Below are 24,259 nucleotides of genomic sequence, written 5' to 3'. Positions count from 1 at the left end.
AAAGTCACAGGGACGCCAATGAAATGCACATACATCAGAGCTGGAAAAATACAAAGTGGGTTAAAATAATATCTATTCTCTGCATGGCTTGTGTAAATAGTGGCAAACATAGTTAATGGCCGACAAAGATGGTACAATGCCCGCTACCTTTACTTTGAAATATTGAGGGCCATTTTTTAAGGCCTCCATCCATGCCACTCCAGAGTGTGAACATAAATGCCCACGCAGTCCTGACCTCGGCACGTCACTTGGGTTCCTTGTGAGTTGCTGAGTAATAAAATAACGTGCCCCCTTTGCTTAAGACAAGTGAGTGCAGGTTACCCCACCCTTCACCAAGGGTTGACTTTAGAAGTGTGCTGTTATTAAACACAACACATGTAGTCATCTTAAATTACTAACCTCACCACATCGTTGTGTTCTTTGTCCTATTGTGTGTAACAAATTTGCACTATCTAGAAATGCGGTTAGTTTCTGACCCATGTGTTATTTTAATCTTGGTGTTTTGTTGAATCATGAATACGATTCGTTTTATTCCGATTTATACTAATACCTGTTTTCTAAGGACAGAGTGAACCTGACCTCTGCCCCGCTGTTGGGCTCTACCTGTACCATATTGTGTTGAAGGGTGGGGTAACCTGCACTCACTTGTATTTTTCCAACTGCATAGTCCCTCATGAGTCAGGTCCCCTGCCAACAACAAAAAGAGGGTCTTCACCCCTATCTCTACCTACGCGTTTGCTGAAGAGCCACACGTCGGGAGGTGTGGTAGCCAGAGTTTGGGCAGCCATCTTCTAACAGCAGCGCAGTACTTTGAGTTGCATTCTGTGCGTCCATTGGGATTAGTCAATGGTCAGGTGTGGTTGACAGGGCCCGAGCCATATACCCATTCGCTTACCCCATGCCCAGAAAACATGTGTTCTTTTATGCTCCAGCACACCTCTCCAGTTGCAGCTCTGCCACTACCCCACCTCAGCCACAGCTCTGCCACTACCCCACCTCCCACCCCAGCCGCAGCTCTGCTTCTATCCCACCTCCCACCCCAGCCGCTACTACCCCACCTCCCACCCCAGCCACAGCTCTGCTTCTACCATACCTCCCACCCCAGCCGCCGCTACTACCCCACCTCCCACCCCAGCCACAGCTCTGCTTCTACCATACCTCCCACCCCAGCCGCCGCTACTACCCCACCTCCCACCCCAGCCGCTACTACCCCACCTCCCACCCCAGCCGCTACTACCCCACCTCCCACCCCAGACGCTACTACCCCACCTCCCACCCCAGCCGCTACTACCCCACCTCCCACCCCAGCCACAGCTCTGCTTCTACCATACCTCCCACCCCAGCCGCCGCTACTACCCCACCTCCCACCCCAGCCGCTACTACCCCACCTCCCACCCCAGCCGCTACTACCCCACCTCCCACCCCAGCCGCAGCTCTGCTTCTATCCCACCTCCCACCCCAGCCGCTACTACCCCACCTCCCACCCCCAGCTCTGCTTCTACCATACCCTCCCACCCCAGCCGCCGCTACTACCCCACCTCCCACCCCAGCCGCCGCTACTACCCCACCTCCCACCCACAGCTCTGCTTCTACCATACCTCCCACCCCAGCCGCCGCTACTATCCCACCTCCCACCCCAGCCGCTACTACCCCACCTCCCACCCACAGCTCTGCTACTCTACAGCCCTAACCTCATGCGCTCTTTCTGTAATGGGAGACTCACGCGCGGGGGGGGGGGGGGGGGGGGGGGGGGGGGGGTGGTGTGTGTGTGTGTGTGTGTGTGTGTGTGTGTGTGTGTGTGTGTGTGTGTGTGTGTGTGTGTGTGTGTGTGTGTGTGTGTGTGTGTGTGTGTGTGTGTGTGTGTGTGTGTGTGTGTGTGTGTGTGTGTGTGTGTGTGTGTGTGTGTGTGTGTGTGTGTGTGTGTGTGTGTGTGTGTAATATTGTGGTGGGAGAAGTTGTTACTTTGGCATCACTCACTGCTCAGCTCAGCGACTAAACGAATGCCTTCGGGATCGGCGTAAGATTTAAGGTCAAGTTCGAAACCGGTCGTAGCCGAGTCAGCCCTTCATCCTTCCTAAATTGATACATTGCGTAACATTAAATCGGGTAACAATACGCGTATTCTTATAGCGCTTAAAAGCACGAGTAATCTGTCACGAAGCCCTATAAAAGGCTATACTACTGAACTATTCATTCGAATTCCTCTTAACGAAGGTGAGCAAGCCGCGGGGTCTGCTGTTCCTCGTACCCCACAATACACATACACCTCCTGGGTCCTTTTCCAGTCCTTCCCTGCAAACCCTCACTGGTGGAGTGCTGCGCACGTAGGCAGCATTGCGTTACCCGCCCGTGCGGTTACCCTGGATACTACTGCACAGGGGGGCACGTGCAAGCTTCTCTCTTCTCCTGCCCCATTTCCCAATAAAGGTTTGGATCGGATATGCTCCCAACCCTTTCATGTGTCGGGGCGCATCCCTCACCACTTGTGGTGACAGTTTACACTCCCTGCACGAAGGACCCTGGGTCCTCGGCTCGCAAAGGGCTGGGGTCAGAGGTCACGCTCACAACTAGCTGAGGCAGCGCTGCCAGGGCCGCCCCGAGGCAGCTCACGCTTATCCGCCCTCTGCCACATTCCGCTTGGGAGCTCAGCAAATACCCAGCGCTATATGGCCTCCGGCCTTGGCGCTATAGCGCTGTGGGAGCCAGGGCCGAGCCTGGGGGGTCAGGCCTGTCTCTAGGAGCCCACCACGGGTCGAACCCATGACATCCCTGGCTACCCCAGAAAAAAGGGGGAAAAGGAACGCGGTCCTGGTGCCCTCTCGGCACTCGAGCAGGCATCAGTGAAGATTTTTTTCTTCATATTTGGGCATTTCTTTCCATGTTGCCCGTGCAGTGCCGGTAGAAATGCAAAGAAATGCCCTAAAAAGGAAGACAGGGCTGGGAGAGGGGCCCAACTTAATCCGTAGTTGTTGGCCTGATGTGCGCCTGTCTCCTGCACAGAGTGACTCCCTGGTTTGCCCCCCCATTCAATCGTGTTATCTTGTCTGGGGGGCGGGACAGGAAGTGATGGATCGGAGGGTGGTGTGTGGGTGGGCCTGCAGCACGCAGTGGAGGTTACGCTGCTTTTTTAAAATTGTTATCGCCAGTCGTGTTGATACTAGGCAGTTCTTTCTATGATAGGGGATCATATAGATAGCAACAGCAAAAGTACAATTTATTTTCATGTTCATAACTAATGTGTGAAATTGTTTACTTGTATATACTTGTAACAAGAGGGCTACGGTGCATGTTCTCAGAGCAGTGACCTCTGCGTGGAGGTATCAGTACCTCCTGGGCATCACGGCGCATGTCACTTAGCAGTACCACATACAAGGCTCAGGATGAGGCAGTTGCACTGCGCAGCCTCCTGGAGCCAGGAGAAGGGTTCCCAGGTGGAAAGGGTCAGCATCCCACAGCATCTCCACCGGGACCTAGTCTGGTGGGGCACAGACAGCACCCTGCGGATAGGACGGCCCTTCCGTCAACAAGCACCTCAGGTTACCATCACCACGGATTCCTCCCCAGAGAGCTGGGAAGCTACATTGGGCAAGGAGTCTGGTCCTGTCATGAGCAGGAGGCTCACATCAACTGGCTCGAGTTGATGGCCATCAGGCTCGCTCTCAAGCCTGCCTCCTGATCAGTGGCAAGGTGATCGTCATTGAAATGGACAACTCCACCAGCATGCATTACATCAACAAGCAGGGTGGCACCAGGTCCCACTCCTCCAAACTCTACCAGCGCCCACTCCCAAATGTAGACTGCTAAACAACATGCACTTGACAGCAATCAACCTCCCGGGGTAGTCCAACCTAGAGGCGGAGAAGTTCTGCAGGCTGGGTGCGGACAACTATGAATGGCAGGTTGACGGACAGGTGCCACATTAAATGCAACTAATTGTTAGCAAGTCCCACACTTAGACAGAACTGTGAAAGTTAACACATTCAATGTCATATAACCCACTAACCAAAAAAGCTCAATCTTTCTGCATAACACTCACACAACCATCTCTCGAACAAGAAGCTGCACGCACTCCACCACACCACAAGAACACATAAACCGCACCAACAGCACACGAGGACTGACACCGATCCGATACTCACACCAAAGCTCAGCACCCGGTGTATACCGAGTTGAAGCTGCCAACAGAACACCACTCCTCTCACTATCCTACTCCCTCTTCACCTTACTAACCTATCCCACCTTCTCGTTTACAGATCCGCCAGAGCGCCTGGGGACCAATTCCGTTGGTGACGGTATAACATTTATATTCTGTTTTATGTTGCCTAAAAGGGAATAAGAACCTTGTATATTTTCTAATAATTTCTTTATTTGCTTCATAAATGTTTTGTACGAGTTATTGAATACTCTTGGACGATTAATTTGTCCAAACAATAATAACCACACTTGCCTGCAGCTCCATTCATTGTATAGCTACTTTACTTTTACAATTATTTGGTTCATGAATGGACCAGTTGGGTACAAATGTTCTTGTTTTGATGGTGGAGCCCGTGGCGTCCTTTGGTACCGACCTGAAACGAGGGTGGGTTTGGAGCCTCCGCTTGAGCCCGTGCCAGCCCGGCCCTCGCTATGCCTGCCCACCTCTACTAGGAGCGCCTCACATACCGGGGGCTCTGTGTGGGCGCTGGGTTTTATGTAGCACAAAGCTAGCTGTGAAGCAACGAAGCGCTGTACAACAAGAGAATGCAGTGACGGGTACACAAATATGGACGCAGTTAGAAAGAGAGCCCCGTGGGCGGGACGGAACGATCGTGCCCAAGGGGGTCATTGTGGGAGGAAGGGGATAGAAAACCAGAGGATCCATCCACAGCGCTGGCCCGCGCTGATTGGTTCGCAGGCCAGCGTCATGCAGAGGAAAGGACCTTTCTCTTTGGGGGCTGAGAGGCAGCATTGGCGGCGCGAGCAGCAGTTCCCTCAGAAGTGGAGATTGCGGCCACCATAAAAATATTGAAAGCGGCAGGTCATCATCCTGTGGGTTTTTCTTTAGCAAATGTAGACAGTTATGGAGGGGGATAAAGAGAGGAATGGGGTATAGAAAAAGCTGAGTGGGGAGGGGGGAAAAGGCCAAAGAGAAGGGCAGCTTTGACCTGTAGTAGCCCCAAGAGAAGGAGAAGTGTGGGGGGGGGCTCAAAATAAAGAAGGTAAAGGGGGGCAAATAAAAAATGATGGGGAGCAGAACAGAAAAGAGGGCTAGGACAGAGGGGACACAAGATGACACAATAGGAAAGAGGCACCAGGTGAGCGGGTGGAAGGCCGGGAATACAAGGACAGGGGAAGGAGGAGGAAAAGGGGGTCTAGAAGGGATATGAGCAAAGGGGAGGGGGCTAGAAGAAAAGTAGGTGGAGATAAAGCGAGCAGGCAAGAAAGGGGAAAGAAGTAGGATGGAAGGAGGAGAGCGGGGCAGGGTGTAGGGATTCGGGAGTATAGTGCAAAGAAAAGGGCACACATGGAAAACGAGCTACAGACCCCCTAGTGCGGATCAGCCTCCAGCTGGGGGCGTCACAGTGGGGGTGGGGGGATGTGCAGAAGTGACATCCCGACAGTGGGGAGGGGGAGCAGGAGTAGGGGAAGTGGCAGGGTGTGTAGGGAGGTGAGGAAAAGAAAGTGAAGAGTGCAAAAAAGAATGGACGTGGGAACAAGGGCCTGGGGAAATAGTGGAGAAAAGATGGGAAGATGAGGCGCAGGCTAGCATGAGCAAGGCTGAGGGGTGCAAAGGGGGCCCAGAGATGGCAGAAGAAGAGGCAGCAGAGAAAGAGGGTGCTGGAAGAGCTTGGGGGGGTACACTGGGGAATGGCCAAAGAGCGCGCAGACCAGGACGAGATCTGCACAGAAGAGAAGTGAAGGGATACTAGAGGACCGGGCAGAGTCATGGTGCCGCTACTTTGGACTCACTCCTCCCCCTGGCGTGTAGCACTCATGGGCACTGGGGATGCCCTGCTACTTTGGACTCCCTCCTGCCCCTGCGTGTAGCACTCATGGGCACTGGGGATGCCCTGCTACTTTGGACTCACTCCTTCCCCTGCGTGTAGCACTCATGGGCACTGGGGATGCCCTGCTACTTTGGACTCCCTCCTGCCCCTGCGTGTAGCACTCATGGGCACTGGGGATGCCCTGCTACTTTGGACTCACTCCTTCCCCCGCGTGTAGCACTCATGGGCACTGGGGATGCTGGCATGTAGAACTCATGGGCTTTGGGCGTGCACTGCTACTTTGGACTTACTCCTGCCCCTGGTGTGTAGCACTCATTGGACTCACTCCTTCCCCTGGCGTGTAGCACTCATGGGCACTGGGGATGCACTACTACTTTGGACTCACTCCTTCCCCCGCGTGTAGCACTCATTGGACTCACTCCTTCCCCTGGCGTGTAGCACTCATGGGCGTTGGGGATGCACTGCTACTTTCGACTCACCCCTGCCCCTGGTGTGTAGCACTCATGGGCACTGGGGATGCTGGCATGTAGAACTCATGGGCTTTGGGCGTGCACTGCTACTTTGGACTTACTCCTGCCCCTGGTGTGTAGCACTCATTGGACTCACTCCTTCCCCTGGCGTGTAGCACTCATGGGCACTGGGGATGCACTACTACTTTGGACTCACTCCTTCCCCCGCGTGTAGCACTCATTGGACTCACTCCTTCCCCTGGCGTGTAGCACTCATGGGCACTGGGGATGCACTGCTACTTTGGACTCACTCCTTCCCCCGCGTGTAGCACTCATTGGACTCACTCCTTCCCCTGGCGTGTAGCACTCATGGGCATTGGGGGTGCACTGCTACTTTGGACTCACTCCTTCCCCCGCGTGTAGCACTCATTGGACTCACTCCTTCCCCTGGCGTGTAGCACTCATGGGCGTTGGGGAGGCACTGCTACTTTGTACTCAATCCTTCCCCAGGCGTGTAGCACTCATGGGCATTGGGCGTGCACTGCTACTTTGGACTCACTCCTTCCCCTGGCGTGTAGCACTCATGGGCACTGGGGATGCTGGCATGTAGCACTCATGGGCGTTGGGGAGGCACTGCTACTTTGGACTCACTCCTTCCCCTGGCGTGTAGCACTCATGGGCATTGGGCGTGCACTGCTACTTTGGACTCACTCCTCCCCCAGGCGTGTCCCACTCATGGGCATTGGGGGTGCACTGCTACTTTGGACTCACTCCTCCCCCCGCGTGTAGCACTCATGGGCACTGGGGATGCCCTGCTACTTTGGACTCACTCCTTCCCCCGCGTGTAGCACTCATGGGCACTGGGGATGCTGGCATGTAGAACTCATGGGCTTTGGGCGTGCACTGCTACTTTGGACTTACTCCTGCCCCTGGTGTGTAGCACTCATTGGACTCACTCCTTCCCCTGGCGTGTAGCACTCATGGGCACTGGGGATGCACTACTACTTTGGACTCACTCCTTCCCCGCGTGTAGCACTCATTGGACTCACTCCTTCCCCTGGCGTGTAGCACTCATGGGCATTGGGGGTGCACTGCTACTTTGGACTCACTCCTTCCCCTGGCGTGCGGCACTCATGGGCGTTGGAGAGGCACTGCTACTTTGTACTCACTCCTTCCCCAGGCGTGTAGCACTCATGGGCATTGGGCGTGCACTGCTACTTTGTACTCACTCCACCCCAGGCGTGTAGCACTCATGGGCATTGGGGGTGCACTGCTACTTTGTACTCACTCCTCCCCCAGGCGTGTAGCACTCATGGGCATTGGGGGTGCACTGCTACTTTGGACTCACTCCTTCCCCTGGCGTGTAGCACTCATGGGCATTGGGGGTGCACTGCTACTTTGGACTCACTCCTCCCCCTGGCGTGTAGCACTCATGGGCATTGGGGGTGCACTGCTACTTTGGACTCACTCCTCCCCCTGGCGTGTAGCACTCATGGGCATTGGGGGTGCACTGCTACTTTGGACTCACTCCTTCCCCTGGCGTGTAGCACTCATGGGCATTGGGGAAGCACTGCTACTTTATACTCACTCCTCCCCCTGGCGTGTAGCACTCATGGGCATTGGGGGTGCACTGCTACTTTGGACTCACTCCTTCCCCTGGCGTTTGGGCGTGCACTGCTACTTTGTACTCACTCCTCCGCCTGGCGTGTAGCACTCATGGGCATTGGGCGTGCACTGCTACTTTGTACTCACTCCTCCGCCTGGCGTGTAGCACTCATGGGCATTGGGGGTGCACTGCTACTTTGTACTCACTCCTCCGCCTGGCGTGTAGCACTCATGGGCATTGGGGGTGCACTGCTACTTTGGACTCACTCCTCCCCCTGGCGTGTAGCACTCATGGGCATTGGGGGTGCACTGCTACTTTGATACCCTTGGAACCTTTCTAGCATGGCCTGGTCATCGCCCACCTCTCGGCACTAAGGTGTTCTTAGAATGGTTGACTCTTACAGATGGGGTCCAGGCACGAACTTTCCAAGCAATCCTAAGCGGTGTTCACAACATACTCTGTGAATGTTTCTTCCCAACTGTACCTTGTCATGTATCAATGGCACGTGTCTCCTTACAGGGTTGACTCATATGTCAGACATCCATGGTTGCAACATAGCTGACAACTGTACCCATGACCCTGGGCCTTCAAAGGGAAGGGTGAAGGCCTCAGCCTGGCCAGTTGGCTAAAAGCAGATGTAGTTTTCTCTTAAAAGACCAGATACTATCCTGGATCTTAGCTAAAAGGCAGAGAAGGGACAGTTATTGTGTCATTCATTTTTTCCTTACATTCAAACCTGGAAACAGTCTGAATGAGTACATGTGGTTCATGGCTATGAACACATTCATGTTTCAGTGAGTTACTAGGGAGGGTAGGAGCTCGTGGGAAGAGTGGACCCCGTGCTGATCAGTTTTCTGTCTAGGCTGACATAAGTTCTTCCTGCAGCTGATGCTAAGGTTCCAGTGGGAAAGAGCTCATGAAGTCCCAATGATTATGAACATGGGACAATTGGGTTTGCAACCCTGGTTTAAATGGCGCTGGATATGGCAATTGCCATGTGGTATGGTAGCACCCAAGAAAGACTCTCCAATAACCGCTGGACACAGTTAGTTGTTAAAGCCGGACGATTATAATGATGAGTTGGTTGGGGCACAGATGCTGCCCTGGTCTGGCAGACAAACTTGTATACAGTTGCATGTTAATTGTATGCCATTTGCATGTCAAGAATTGCCAACACGTGTTTCTACCTAGGGTCTTTGTCAAGGCGTGGTTGAGCAGGCCTGGTGGGTACGGTTAGCAGTAGCTAAATAGCTTCTAAAGCCCGGCGGAGCTGAGGTGAAGAGTTAAAGGCTCACGGCGATCGTCAGTGTTGAAACGGTGAGTGTTGTAAAAAATGAAATTACCACCAATGTCAATGTACATTGTGTAATTTGTGGTGAAAAGTTTGCATGCTTGGCTCACTGACCTGTTTAGCAAATAAAGATTTCTGTTTCCAAAATGTTTGATTGCATCCAAAACAGCCTGGAACCATCATTGGTGCCATTCGTATTTTTCCCCTTTCATGTAGGGTTGTGAGTACAATAGGAAATAAGTTATGTAGGTTATTCTAAGATTTGATAAAGTGATTTGCTGAAAAAGAAAAGTGCAACTTTTTTTTTAGGACTGCTACATATGCTATGTTACTGCGAATTACAACACAAACCACTGCCATCTGGATGGTCTCTGGGCACTCTGCAAGAAATGAAAGCGGGTAGGTGGTGGGTGAGGCTAGTATGGAGAGGAGCACAAGGCAAGACCGCTAGCTTGGCTGTTGTGTTGCTGTGTACAGCTCGGAAGAACCCTGCTGCATTGCTGTTCAGAGGGCAGCCTTGTGCCTCCGGTGCCAGGCTGCATTGGCTGAGTGTAGAGTTCCTTTGTTTGATGTCTGTGGGGGGGCATAGTTGGTGTGGGTGGGTGTATATAGGGGAGTGTTAGTGTTGAGTAAACAATGAAGACCGGATGCCAATGGAGGAAGCTCTTTCCTCAGACTGACGGTTTTATAACCCACTCCTGACCCCAGTCACTCTGGTAGCGATTAGTAGTACTGGCCAGTGTAAAATGTGACGACTCCAATTGCCAGGGCGAGTGCATGGCTTCTGTGATATTGTTTCTTTTGCTGAGAATGCAAAAGACATGTTGTCTTTGAAGGGGTCTTTTCTTGAACACCAATCCCCTTTTCACTAGTTTTATTTTTTGATGTCATGAAGTCCTGGGATGTATGATATGATAGGTTATTCATGACGCGCTTATAAATACCCAGAGGTTTCTAAGCGTGGACCCAGGGATGGAACCTGTGGGCTCCGTGCCGTCTTGCTTCCAAGGCGAGCGCGTTGCCGCTGAGCTATCCTCCCGACGGCTGGGAACATAACACTCACTGCCCCCTCTTTTGCTGTGGGCTCATCTCACTGCCAGCCTGCTCTCACCCATTGGGTAACACTCCATGTAAACATGCTCAGGCGTTGTTTGTCTTTTGAGCCACCACGGAAGATTTGGCCAAGTTCTCCTGTGAACTCCACCCTTCCAATGTTACCTGAAGCCCCTTTTCTGCTCGACCAACCCCACTTTTTCAGTAAACAGCTGTGAGCTAGAATTGCAACAAGACGAAACATTCAGAGGGTGCAAATGTCATGAAATTAAAATTGCACAGATGTTTTTCCTTCAGGCGATTGAAAAAAGTGTAGGGCAGTTGAAACACAATGACCACTGACAACTGCTGTCCCTCCCCAAAGCCCCCGGCACTGTGGGCCTGCACCCGCAGACAACCATGCCCCATGTCGTTTGGGAGCTACTCATGCTTTGCCTTCTGGGAAGGGTAGTCCTGGATTTATAATAGGAAAAGCACAACTACAAGTACCAAAATGCAATGTGTCAGGACTCGATGAGCAGCGTATGACCTAGAGAACGACGTGTAATCTTTAGGCATCTTACTTCAAGCTCCCGGTGCTTATTCCTTGTAATGGCAACATTTTAAAGGAGAGTATTTTCACCAGAAAAGCTGTGTACTAGATTCCAGAACCTAAACATTAACAATGTAGTCACAGGAGGTGGGGCGAATCGGTGGGGGTGGGGGAAGGGAAGCTTTAATGCTTGCACGCAGAGATGCCCCGCCCCCCCGCTTCCTGTCAGCACACGTTCATCTTCCTTTACAACTCTGATTCAAAAGTGTAAAGGGGAGAGGTCAAGAGAGGTCACAGGTCAATGGGCCATTGTGGCCTCTTCCGCCAGGCGAGAGGTTACAGGAGCAACACAAATATTTGGGTTTTCACATTAGTCGTGCCCTTAAATAACATGGCCACGCATGCACGCACGCACGCACGCACACACGCACAAATACACCGCAAAGGCAAATTCACGCACCCATGACACACTCATAAATCTGGCTCACACATGCAGGAAGACACACACCTAGAAGTACTGTGAGCATGCACACGTTCATACGCCTACACACAGGCGCACACACTAATGCGTATTACCAGCAAGCTCACTTCCACGCCCGGAAAACTAGGACACGCCGACATATGAGATAGCGCAACCCCTCCCCCAACCCCTCCCGTAGCGCCTCGGAGATAGCGCAACCCCCTGCCCGTCTCCCCCCCCCCCACCCCTCGGAGATAGCGCAACCCCCTCCTCCCAGAGCCTCGGAGATAGCGCAACCCCCTGCCCCCCCGCCCCGCGGAGATAGCGCAACACCCTCCCCCGGAACCCCTCGGAGATAGCGCAACTTCCCCCCCAACTCCTCGGAGATAGCGCAACCCCCTCCCCCCAAACCCTCGGAGATAGCGCAACCCCCTGCCCCCCCCCACTGCCTCGGAGATAGCGCAATCCCTGCCCCCCCCCTCCCCTAGCCCCTCGGAGATAGCGCAACCCCCTCCCCTAGCACCTCGGAGATAGCGCAACCCCCTGCCCCCCCCTCCCCTAGCGCCTCGGAGATAGTACAACCCCCTGCCCCCCCTCCCCTAGCACCTCGGAAATAGCGCAACCCCCTCCCCCGGCCCCTCGGAAATAGCGCAACCCCCTCCCCCAGCCCCTTGGAAATAGCGCAACCCCTCCCCCGGCCCCTCGGAGATAGCGCAACCCCCTGCCCCCCCTCCCCTAGTGCCTCGGAAATAGCGCAACCCCCACCCCCCAGCCCCTCGGAGATAGCGCAACCCCCTGCCCCTTCCATCCTCCAGCCCCTCGGAGATAGAGCACATGTGCAAGTTATTGCAGCTGCTTTTGCCTCCAGAGCGCTGTGGGCCAGACTACAGAAACTTTGCTCTGGTGCAAGTGCAGTTTGGCATATTAAAAGCACCAGGGCAAAAATTGTCCTAGTGCAAAAAAGATGCATTTTCACTACATTTTTGCACCAGGGCAAAGTTTTCTCTAGCAAAGTTTCTGTAATCTGCCCCCCCCCCCCTAGACACATGTGCTGAGAACCTTGTGGATGAGGGGCTCAATAGAAAATCCGACTTCTTATTTCCGCGGACTAACCGCCATGTCACGAGCAGCGCCTATGGGGCCATCTCCGCTCGCTCAGCGCCAGCAAGGGGGGCTGCGGGGGGGGGGGGGGGGGGGTGCTGTCAGCGTCCTGTCTCGCACTGCGAGAGCCCATGTCTGGAGTGAGGAGACGGAGCACGTGGGACAAGCAATTTATCTCACTTTCTTCAATCCCTTTTTTTTCCTACTGTCTGGACCCGATTCACTTCTCCATCAGCGGCTCTAACGGTTTTTCCATCTCCTCGCCTCTTTAAAATGAGGTAATCTTTTCCGCGCTAAATGAAAATGCCACAAATCTGGAAAATAAGGCACGACGTCATTTCAACAATACCATAGCGGAAGTGGAATTGCCCAACCCGTGACCTCCAACTGATAGCACCGGAAGTCAGAGCACATGCTTGAACCCCACCGATAGGCCATTGGAAGGTAACCTCAGTGAAACTTGAGGAGGGTGATTGTAATTGGTTACTTTAAACGCGTTTAATAACCAGAGGTTTCCAACCTGTTTTGCTGCATGTCGTCTTGCTTCCAAGGCGAGCGCGCTGCCTCTGAGCTATCCTCCCGGGGCACTGGAGCAGTGTCAGGCAGCAGCAGAGACAGACACCCTGGCCTCTATACGACCAAATTGCACCCAAACAAATCAGGGCTTTGGCCCCTTCCTGCAGCGATCTTGTACCCCGTGCATCTGTGGGTACTTGGGAACCTCACAGTTGTGCAGGGTGTATTTTCAAGCTGTGGTCCTTTGTGATTGTGTAGACGCTCTTTAGGCGAAGGAGGAATGAATGAAGGTTGAGAAGTGACAGGGACTTTTGTTTTTCCGGAGGCGGGGGAAGGTAAGAGGGGAGCTTAAGATGGAAGCAACATACTGTGTTGTGTTATGTTGATTTTTACCACGCACCGCTACCGCCCAAGGGTAGTCTGCAGGCACTCGCATGGCTTTGCAAGAGAAGAGAGCGGGGTGTGTTAGTGAGGATGGGATGATAGGATAGGTTCAGCACCAGGAGGAACTGGCCTCTGACCGTTGTGGCATTCGGTTCGAAGGACCGGCATGGTAACTGTGCTGAAATCTCTGTCACAGATACTGCGGTAAACGTGTGAAACTGCCCGGCAGCAGCAGTGGTATGAATGAAATGAAAAACATCCTTAACAAAAATATCTGGGCCGACAGAAGAAGAATTGCTAGTGTAGCCCGTGGCCCAGTTTGAACCTGGCTAGTGTATGGTACACTGACGGTATTCGAATCTGATGTCAAAGCGAGCACTCTACTCACTGTGCTATCTGACCGGATAAAAACCTGTTGTGTTTTTGGGACTACATTACATTACCGGTATCATTTACCTTTCTCTGGACTGTAGTATCCAGCCCAGTATGGGGCAGGATGGAATGAAAAAAAAAAGAAAATAAAGGAAAAAAATAAGGACAGCAGTAGACAGGGCCCCCCTATTCAGGAGTGGGTTGGGCAGGGGAGAGAATATTATGGGGGAATCACGTCCTGAAATTAACCGTTGGAATAACAGTTTGATGGGGGGAGTAGGAGCGGAAGGCAGCTACAGTCTGCTTCCTGGAGGGCCGTGGCCTCGAACAGCACAGAATGACAACCGCACCATATATGCCAGTTTCAACCTAGCACCTACGTGGAACTGGGCTGGCCAGAGCAGCCTGGGCACTCACTGGGTTTAAGGAGCTGCCGGCACCCACTCACTACCCCTTCCTTTAGTCCCTGAGTAACAGCAGACTAAATCCAAGACAACCTAGTTTACTCTAAGATTAATCATCCCACAACTTCTTACCTTTGAAATAACATGTTCATTTATTTTGATGCATCTTATGCAAAACTTAAAAAAAGAACTGTAGATGTCCTATGCACAATAACACTAAAACAAAAACACCATACCTTTCATAGTGAATAGGAACACATACTAATAAACAAGAAATAATTCATACAAATGGGAAAAGCAGTATAAAATACTGTTGACACAATTATATATTTTTTTTCGCCAATACTGGGATCAAAACCCTTGAACCCCACTGCATTCATGCATGCAACAGCGCTCTATGGAAGCGGTTGTTGATTTGTTCATTTCTCATAGCTCTTTTCCCGCCACTCTGTATTATTCTGTAATGCCGATATAGGGTATGAGGTTGTACATTCAACGGAAGTACCCCGTTTTTGGTTCTTAATGTGAATAGAGAGATAGGAAAAAGGGTGATACAAATTTCCTAATGTAAAGTCGACATATGTTTCGGCTCTAATAACTCATACGGTTCACTCTCTCAGTGCCGTTGGTTTTGTAGTTGTTGGCCGTCTCCAGGACAGAATAGCAAGTTTTTTCAAAAAGGTGGTTCATACTTTCCCAGGTGCTTCTATTGTAATCTAGAAATAATTTTAAAAAGAAACGTTTTTAAAAAAAGCCTCTTTTGGAGAGCTTAGCTTGAAAGTTGTGGTAATGGACTGTATTTACTCTGCCATTTCATGGACTAACCTATATATGACTCAGATTTCTTCGGGACGCATTAGGAGGGTCTTAGTAAGATGGTTCTTAACAACATCTGGCTCCTTCACGGATGCTTGATTCACAGGGTGTATTATTTCATCATTCCTGTAGGTATACATTCTTTTGTCAATGTCATTCTCATAAAGAATAAAAGGGGACTCATTGTCAAGTGTACAGTGCAGCAGTTAATTCATAATTCAGAGCTCCTTTAGGTATCTGTTGTATAGCAGTCATTATTGTACTGTCTCCGCGACGTAACACTGATAGACTGGCTCAATTTGATCAGTGTGCGATTAATTCCGTCTTTTTAGAGAAATGCACCAGCTAGTATGGAAGATAAAACAAACGGAACACTCATTACTAACTTCATCGAGTGTTCCTTCATACATATCTTATACCCCTAAAGTCTTTTAACGGGGAGAGGCAGTTTAGACAACTTGTATGAGCCGTCTTACATGTTGGCCCCACCTAGCTGGGAAGTATATTGCTCTTTTAGGATTTGTTAACTGCCGGGTGAGCATGGGGAGCATATCATTGCAAGAAAGGTACATATGTCTATATGAGACTGCTAACACTCGGCGGTTACTGGCCGGAGTGTGCGATAGTGTGTAACAGGGGAAGCAAGCTGCTAAAGCCCTATTAAACCCAGTTACCAACTCACATCACAACGTGACGATATCCTAAATAGGGTGCAAAACTTGTTTTAGCTATTAGAGAGAGAGAACTCCGTGTTAGCGCTTACCTCCGAGATACCGTGACGCCTGTAGTGTGTATCAGCTACGCAAGCGGTTTGGTTGGGATCATTCCATAGCTTCCTTATTTACCGGAAGCGAATACGCGGTCACTTGATGCAACGTAACGTGAGCGTGTTGATCTATAAGAACTACAAAACTAATGGAATATGTAGTTCGATGCGAGTGGTTTGGTCACAACCGTTCATTTTTTACCTTATTTCCCAAGAGTAAGACGGGCAGTCATGTGTTCCAGCATTGCGTGAGTGTATTGATCTGGGAGAACTACATGGCTAAGAACTACAAAACTGATGGGATATGTAGTTCGATGCAAGCGGTTTGGTCGGGAGGTACATTTTTTTTCATTTCTCGAAGATAAAATGAGCTGTCACGTGAAACAGCATCACGTGAGCGTGTTGATCTAGGAGAACTACATGGCTAATGGGATATGTAGTCCAATGCTGTGATTTAGAACGTTACGTCCTAAATAAGAAATTTGCTAACTTCTATAAGGTAATTAAAGAAGTAGTATGGAGCCGCACTTCATTATCAGACCACTATGGTGTAACAGCAAAGACACCATTTTTCTGAACGGTATCAGCATACAGGCATATTGATACCAAAAGGCTGATGGAACATATAGTTCTATAGGCCGTCAGTGGGGTGCATTTTAGGTATACATAGGTCATATGAAGGTCTTTGTAAGATGTCGTTGTGAAAGAACAGAAGTAACTTGGTCGGAGCAATACATTAGCATTGCGGAAAGGGTGTTCCAGATACGTTTAATAAAAATATGTTCCATTCAACCGCCGCGTTGAGGCCTTGCTTAACCGAGTTTGTATCGTAAATCTATCTTTGTTTGCATCGTGTCAGGGCCAGATCGCGGTTACCTCCTCTAGGGGCCTGTTTAACAACTTGCAAGACACACCAAAGCATATCTGTACATGTATGCTGTTTTTTCACATGGTGTGCTACCAAAGGTTTGTTACCTGTTTGATTTTTGATGCACGATTTGTGCTCACAGATTTGTTGTCTCACTTGTCGCTTCGTTTTCCCGATGTAGACTAAGTTACACGGGCAAATAATGGCATAAACTGCCCAGGTGGTGGTACAGTTGTTAAACTCCCACAGTGGGACCACTCGTGTGCCTAAAGTGATATTTTTCATGTCCCTAGTTTGTGGACAAACTGAACATTTACCACATTTGTGGTGGCATGTCACAGGAGGTAACTGGGTTTAATATGGCTTCAGCAGCTTGCTTGCCCTGTTACACACTATAGCACACTGGTGTTACTCAGGGACTAAAGGAAGGGGTAGTCGACCTATCACTGTTGTTTTGTGATATATAGCCTCCCATTTGATAGAGTTGACCCCCCGTCATAAAAAAACAGGGAGTACCCATTTTTTCAAACACCCACTCACTGGGCCTTAAGGAGCTACCGGCACCCATCAGCCACATGTGCAGGGCGGCCCAGACATGGGATTTGGCCGTGCCCCCTTTTGGCATGTCCCGGATCCAGACAGGGTAGACCTAGAAGACAAAGTCCCTCCTGGGTTACATTTTCAAGAGCAGCCCAGGAGATGAAGGGGAACGCAGGTGCCCATGTCAGCCCCACCTCGGCAGGCAGGGTGATGAAGAAAAGTCCTAGGCTGCCATTTCCTAGCGGGTCCGGGTGAAGAACTTCAGCTATCCGCCGTAGCTTCCTTTGAGGCCCACCCCTTTTTGCACGCATGCGCACAATGGAGAAGAGACGGGCCTTCCTCCTGACATTGCGCCTCGGAGCATGACAGTGAAAATGACATGATCATAGCAACGGGGCAGCCCCCAGAAGAATGAATGCACCGCAGGTTGTGCATACCTGCCTACATTTGAAAATTAAAATTCCTGAGATTTATGCCCCGCCCAGAGCCACACAAGACTCCGCCCATTTATACACGGCTCCGCCCACACGCCACGCCCACCTGTCAAAAAGATAAACTCGGTAGCATTATTACGGTGTTGGCGCGGCTTCATTTTGCTTACTACAGCATTGATTGAATGATTTTCAATGCTATACTAAGCAAAATGAAGCAGTGCCACCACCGTAATAATACTGCTTTCAATCCAACCCAAATCCAAAGCAAAAACCAAAAATGAAATACTAGTGCGCTTACTTCAATTTGTGGCACGGCACAGCACACGGATGGCAGGCCGCAGCACTGTAGGCAGGCTCAATGGGATCACGGCAGCTCCCTCTGCTCTTCTGCTGCGTGCCGTTTCCGGGTCCCGCCCACACCTCCACCCGATTGGCTACCGGCAGCAGCCAATCGATTGTGGAATATGGGGTTGGTCCTGCCCCTCAAGACATCAATCGATACCAAAGACTAAAAGGTACGGTCATGGGCCTCAGGGTGTGGCTGACTGCAGCAGCCACATCCCTGCATTCAATTTAATATTGAGGCGATATGCCATGAGGCAGCGGGCCGACACCGTCGGTGACGGCCCACCGCCCAAGTTAAGTGCCCGAGCAGTGCTGTTACCGATAGGGTTGGCCTACCGCCAAGGGGCATATCGCCATTAGCACCCATGTAGTTTATTTATTTATTCGGATTTGTAGAGCGCGGGGCATCGTGGCGCTTGTTACAGACATATCTTAGTTGCATATACACAAGTAATACATAATTTACAGGAGCAGGTGTGACATTTGTACAAATTTGCAGTGCAGTATATTTACATAGGTTAGCGAGTGTCACGTATTATTGTGCAAGGAAGGAGGTCTTAAGTTTCCTACGAAAAATCGGGAGTGAGTTCTCCGCTCTAATGTCTGCAGGTAGAGCGTTCCAGGACTTGACAGCAATGTAGGGGAAGCTTAGGCCACCGGCTTTGGCTTTTTTGATGCGTGGGATGTGGAGTAAGTTTGTGTACTGCGTTCTGGTGGGACGTGAGGAAGAGGGTTTGGAGATGGTCTCTGATAGGTATGGCGGGGCGGAAAGGGAGAGGCATTTGTGAGTGAGGGTGAGGATTTTGAGTGTGATCCTCTCTTTGACCGGGAGCCACTGGGCTGAGTGTCTGGCCTGGGAGATATGCTCTCTTCTTGGGATGCTAAGAGCGGCCCGTAGAGCATTGTTCTGTGTGACTTGAAGTCTGTTTAGGTTTTTTGCTGATGTGCCTGCTAGGAGGGCATTGCAGTAGTCCAGTTTGGCTCCAATGGTAGCCCTAGGTTTTGAGAGGTATGGCTTGATGGCATTTATAAGTTTGGTGGTATGCGCAGATGAGGAAGTGATTGCGCTGACTTGTCTGGTTATTGATAGTGAGGCGTCTAGGTAAACTCCCAGTGTCGTGACAGCTGTGGATACGGGGATGATGGAGTTGTCAATGAAGAAGTTGGCGTACAGTTTGTCCAGTTTGTCTAGGGTGCTCTGTTGACCTAGTATCATGATTTCAGTCTTGTCACCATTAAGGCAGAGGCCATTAACTGCCATCCAAACCTGGATGATGGAGTAGATCGTGTGGAGTGCCTTGGCGTCTTCGTGGTATGATCCTGAGCGAGGTAGAAGTACTTGTGTGTCGTTCGTGTACGTGATACCATGTGAGTCGGGTTTGTCAAAGAGAGGCTTATTGAACAAGTTGTAAAGTGTGGGTGCAGTGCAGGATCCTTGAGGAACCCCGCAATGGATTGTAGTGGGTGTGGCGTTAGCAGTGTCCGAGAAGACTTTCATGGCTCTTCCCTCGAGGAAGGAGGTGATCCAGAGAGCTAATTCTTTTGAGAAATTGGCTGAGTGTGTGAGGTGAGGGTCTTGTGATCAACCAGATCGAATGCGGCTGAGAGATCTAAGAGGAGCAATAGGGCTGGCTTGCTCTTATCCATGATTTGGGTGATCTGACTCTTCAGATCCACCAGAGCTGTTTCTGTGCCATGTCCTTTCCGGAAGCCTGATAGCCTGGTCCCGAGGATGGAGTGGGTTTCCAGAAAGTGTTAGATTTGGCAGTGTGCGGCTTTGTCCAATAATTTCAGGAGGAATGGCACTGTAGTTATCGGTCTGTAGTTGTTGGGTTGAAGGGGGTCAAGGGTAGGTTTTTTAGGAGAGGCTGGACCCAGGCCTCTTTGAGGCTAGCTGGGATAATGCCTGATTTAAAGGATGCATTGATGAATGCCGTAAAGAGCAGCGCAAAGCAGTCTGCGCAGTCTTTGATGAGCTTTGGGTGGCATATATCGCCTTTACAAGGGGAGAGTTTGAGATTTTTTAGTAAGTTGATAACTTCTGGTTCGGTGACGTCTCTGAAGGAGAAGTCGGGTATGGTGGGCTTAGACGAGGCGGGTGTGGAGTTGGTAGGCTTGGTTCCTGTCTGTTGAGGTAATGCTTTGCAGTGGTCTTTGATTTTCTTTTGGAGAAGGTCAATTTTGTGTAGCATGGCCGCTTGAATGCTGGCACACCAAGCTTCATCTTTGATTATTTCATCAGGTGTATTGGGGGGGGGGGATGGGCTCTTTAAAAATGGCGAAGATTTCTTTAGAGTGAGATTTGGCATTAGAGATTTGTGTGTTGAAGGCGTTGGCTTTGGCAGCGGTGATGGCTGTTTTGTATTGATGGGATATTACGTTGAATTTGTCTTTGGTGCTGCTGCAGGGGTTGGTTTGCCAGATTTTTGGTGCTTCTCTTTTGTGGGAGCGCATTGAGTGCAGTTCTTCAGTGAACAAGAGTTGGTGTGTAGGGATTTCTTTTCTTTTTTCCATTTGAGTGGTGCTATTTCATTAATAGCTTTAGAGATGACATCTTTGTAGATGTCTGCTAGGATATTGGGGTCATTAGCGAAAGGGGATGCTAGTTCGGGGATGTTGAGGTAAGGGCGCAGGTTATTCTCTTTAAGCGTTTTAGAGCTTCTGACTTGTGCAGCGATAGCAGGGGTCAGAGTTTTGTGGTTTTTAGTGATGGGAACAGAGAATTCGATACAGTTGTGGTCGGTCCAGGTCAGTGAGGTGTTAGAGGTGATAGTAGCGAGGCAATTATGGTCCGCAATCCAATCTAGAATGCGGCCTTTGGAGTGAGTTGGACTTTCTACTTTCTGGGTGAAGCCTAAGTCACTAAGTTCTTTGGTGAGGGTGACCGTAGTTTCCTACACAGGTGACAATGGCCCGGCGACATACAGTGCCGGTGTCCTGGAAATCCATTTTCCCTGTTGATAACTGTGACGTCATCAACATGAAAACTGACTTAAGGGAAAGCGGCACTGTGCGGCCCAGGGCACACAGGCTAGGTAAGATTTTTGTTTTTATTTACAAACAAAAGACACCATTATCACCTGTGCAGGAAACTACACAGCTGCTAAGGTGAAGCGGAAGGGGGCGCTGGCTTCCCTGGCTGCTCGTACAGTACAGCCCGCACTCCGTTCCGAGCATCTGATTGGCTATCGCCCCCTTATCAGGGTGCTAATATTGTACATAATGTATTTACTTGTGTTTATTTGCTTATAGATGTTTTTTTGAAGTTATATTTACCAGGGGGCAAAAATTCAAGTTGCCAGCTACTAGCCAAAGTCCCTCGACACCTCAATTCTGTACATACACGCAGCACACAATTTCTTACCCGCCATGAGTTCAATATCACTAGCCATTGGCTAGTGGCGAGTGCAAATGTTGCATTCTGTATATACAGTTACTATGGTGGGTGGTTGTGTATGTGGCTGACAAGACTACACGTCTGCAAACGCAAAGGGAAACACCACCTGAATGACCTGGGGCATGTTGGCATGTATAATAATAATAATTTGCATTTATATAGCGCTACGAAACCTCAAGCATCGGAGCGCTGCTTTTTATTACCCACGGTGTGAGGTGCTCATTTATCGACCTCGGAAGGATGAAAGGCCGAGTTTGGCCCCGCCGGGATTTGAACCTGCGTCCGCAGGCTCTGCATAGATGTCGAAGCGAGCGCTCTACACGCTGTGCTATGTATGGTAGACTAAATAGGGCCCGAGAGCTGGATTTCACATGGCCACCTCTTTTCCAGCCGTGGGCTTCCCTTTCACAATTCCTGGGTAGCGGCTGTTCGATCCAAGTGAGATACTACTTCAAATCCAAGCCAGGGATGCTCTCCACCTTCTTTGTAACCAGCAAGTCTCTCCTTTGCAACAGCGCCACGATGCCTAAGGGCTGCTGTGTGCTCTATAAATGCTAATAAATAAATAAATAAATTGTGTAGGCGTTGGACAGGGAGGGAGGGGTGTTGGCGAGTACCACGACATGAGACGGGAAGGAGAAGTGGCGACATGCCATTGGCCGCCTGGGGGATTGAACCAACCACAGGGGCCATCTCCTGGCCCTCCTCCATCTCCTGGCCCTCCTTAATCTCCTGGCCCTCCTCAATCTCCTGGCCCTCCTCAATCTCCTGGCCCTCCTCAATCTCCTGGCCCTCCTCAATCTCCTGGCCCTCCTCAATCTCCTGGCCCTCCTCCACAGTGGATGGTGGCAGGTAGAGGGTAGGAGCCATGGGGCCCATCTCCTGGCCCTCCTCCAGAGTGGAGGGTGGCAGGTAGAGGGTAGGAGCCATGGGGGCCATCTCCTGGCCCTCCTCCAGAGTGGAGGGTGGCAGGTAGAAGGTAGGAGCCATAGGGGGCATCTCGTGGACCTCCACCACAGTGGATGGTGGCAGGTAGAGGGTAGAAGGCCCTCCCCCACCGTGGATGGTGGCAGGTAGAGGATAGGAGCCATGGGGGCCATCTCCTGGCCCTCCTCCACAGTGGATGGTGGCAGGTAGTGGGTAGGAGCAAAGGGGCCATCTCCTAGCCCTCCACCACAGTGGATGGTGGCAGGTAGAGGGTAGCAGACCCTCCCCCACAATGGATGGTGGTAGGTAGAGGGTAGCAGACCCTCCCCCACAGTGGATGGTGGCAGGTAGAGGGTAGGAGGCCCTCCCCCACAGTGGATGGTGGTAGGTAGAGGGTAGGAGCCATGGGGGCCATCTCCTGGCCCTCCTCCACAGTGGATGGTGGCAGGTAGAGGGTAGGAGCCACAGGGTCCATCTCCTAGCCCTCCACCACAGTGAATGGTGGCAGGTAGAGGGTAGGAGCCATAGGGGCAATCTCCTGGCCCTCCTCCACAGTGGATGGTGGCAGGTAGAGGGTAGGAGGCCCTCCCCCACAGTGGGTGGTGGCAGGTAGAGGGTAGGAGCCATAGGGGCCATCTCCTGGCCCTCCTCCACAGTGGATGGTGGCAGGTAGAGGGTAGGAGGCCTTCCCCACAGTGGATGGTGGCAGGTAGAGGGTAGCAGACCCTCCCCACAGTCGATGGTGGCAGGTAGAGGGTAGCAGACCCTCCCCACAGTGGATGGTGGCAGGTAGAGGGTAGCAGACCCTCCCCACAGTGGATGGTGGCAGGTAGAGGGTAGGAGGCCCCCCCCCACAGTGGATGGTGGCAGGTAGAGGGTAGGAGCCATGGGGGCCATCTCCTGGCCCTCCTCCACAGTGGATGGTGGCAGGTAGAGGTTAGGAGCCACGGGGGCTATATCCTAGCCCTCCCCCACAGTGGATGGTGGCAGGTAGAGGTTAGGAGCCACGGGGGCCATCTCCTGGCCCTCCTCCACAGTGGATGGTGGCAGGTAGAGGTTAGGAGCCACGGGGGCCATCTCCTAGCCCTCCACCACAGTGGATGGTGGCAGGTAGAGGTTAGGAGCCACGGGGGCCATCTCCTAGCCCTCCACCACAGTGGATGGTGGCAGGTAGAATGGTGGCAGGTAGAGGTTAGGAGCCATGGGGGCCATCTCCTGGCCCTCCTCCACAGTGGATGGTGGCAGGTAGAGGGTAGGAGCAAAGGGGCCATCTCCTAGCCCTCCACCACAGTGGATGGTGGCAGGTAGAGGGTAGCAGACCCTCCCCCACAATGGATGGTGGCAGGTAGAGGGTAGCAGACCCTCCCCCACAGTGGATGGTGGCAGGTAGAGGGTAGGAGGCCCTCCCCCACAGTGGATGGTGGTAGGTAGAGGGTAGGAGCCATGGGGGCCATCTCCTGGCCCTCCTCCACAGTGGATGGTGGCAGGTAGAGGGTGGGAGCCACAGGGTCCATCTCCTAGCCCTCCACCACAGTGAATGGTGGCAGGTAGAGGGTAGGAGCCATAGGGGCAATCTCCTGGCCCTCCTCCACAGTGGATGGTGGCAGGTAGAGGGTAGGAGGCCCTCCCCCACAGTGGGTGGTGGCAGGTAGAGGGTAGGAGCCATAGGGGCCATCTCCTGGCCCTCCTCCACAGTGGATGGTGGTAGGTAGAGGGTAGGAGGCCTTCCCCACAGTGGATGGTGGCAGGTAGAGGGTAGCAGACCCTCCCCACAGTCGATGGTGGCAGGTAGAGGGTAGCAGACCCTCCCCACAGTGGATGGTGGCAGGTAGAGGGTAGCAGACCCTCCCCACAGTGGATGGTGGCAGGTAGAGGGTAGGAGGCCCCCCCCACAGTGGATGGTGGCAGGTAGAGGGTAGGAGCCATGGGGGCCATCTCCTGGCCCTCCTCCACAGTGGATGGTGGCAGGTAGAGGTTAGGAGCCACGGGGGCTATATCCTAGCCCTCCCCC

The 24,259-nt window shown here is 51.8% G+C and overlaps 1 protein-coding gene across 3 annotated transcripts in view; it reads right to left on the bottom strand.

The window, feature by feature from the left end:
- Positions 1-24,259, bottom strand: part of P3H2 (prolyl 3-hydroxylase 2) — a 460,038-nt gene that overhangs the window by 242,406 nt on the left and 193,373 nt on the right. The window contains exon 1 of one of the 3 annotated variants that reach the window (XM_069617456.1): positions 15,735-15,812. The exons of the other annotated variants lie outside the window; for them this stretch is intronic. The gene's annotated coding sequence lies outside the window, so the exon portion shown is untranslated. Of the gene's footprint in view, positions 1-15,734; positions 15,813-24,259 lie in introns of those variants that run through there. 3 annotated transcript variants of the gene reach the window in all.

The sequence above is a fragment of the Ambystoma mexicanum genome, chromosome 10 (assembly GCF_040938575.1).
Source record: "Ambystoma mexicanum isolate Mex_15411 chromosome 10, UKY_AmexF1_1, whole genome shotgun sequence".
Lineage (NCBI taxonomy): Eukaryota > Metazoa > Chordata > Amphibia > Caudata > Ambystomatidae > Ambystoma > Ambystoma mexicanum.
Note: the sequence above shows the minus strand (reverse complement) of the source record. Positions and strands in the feature narration are given on the sequence as shown.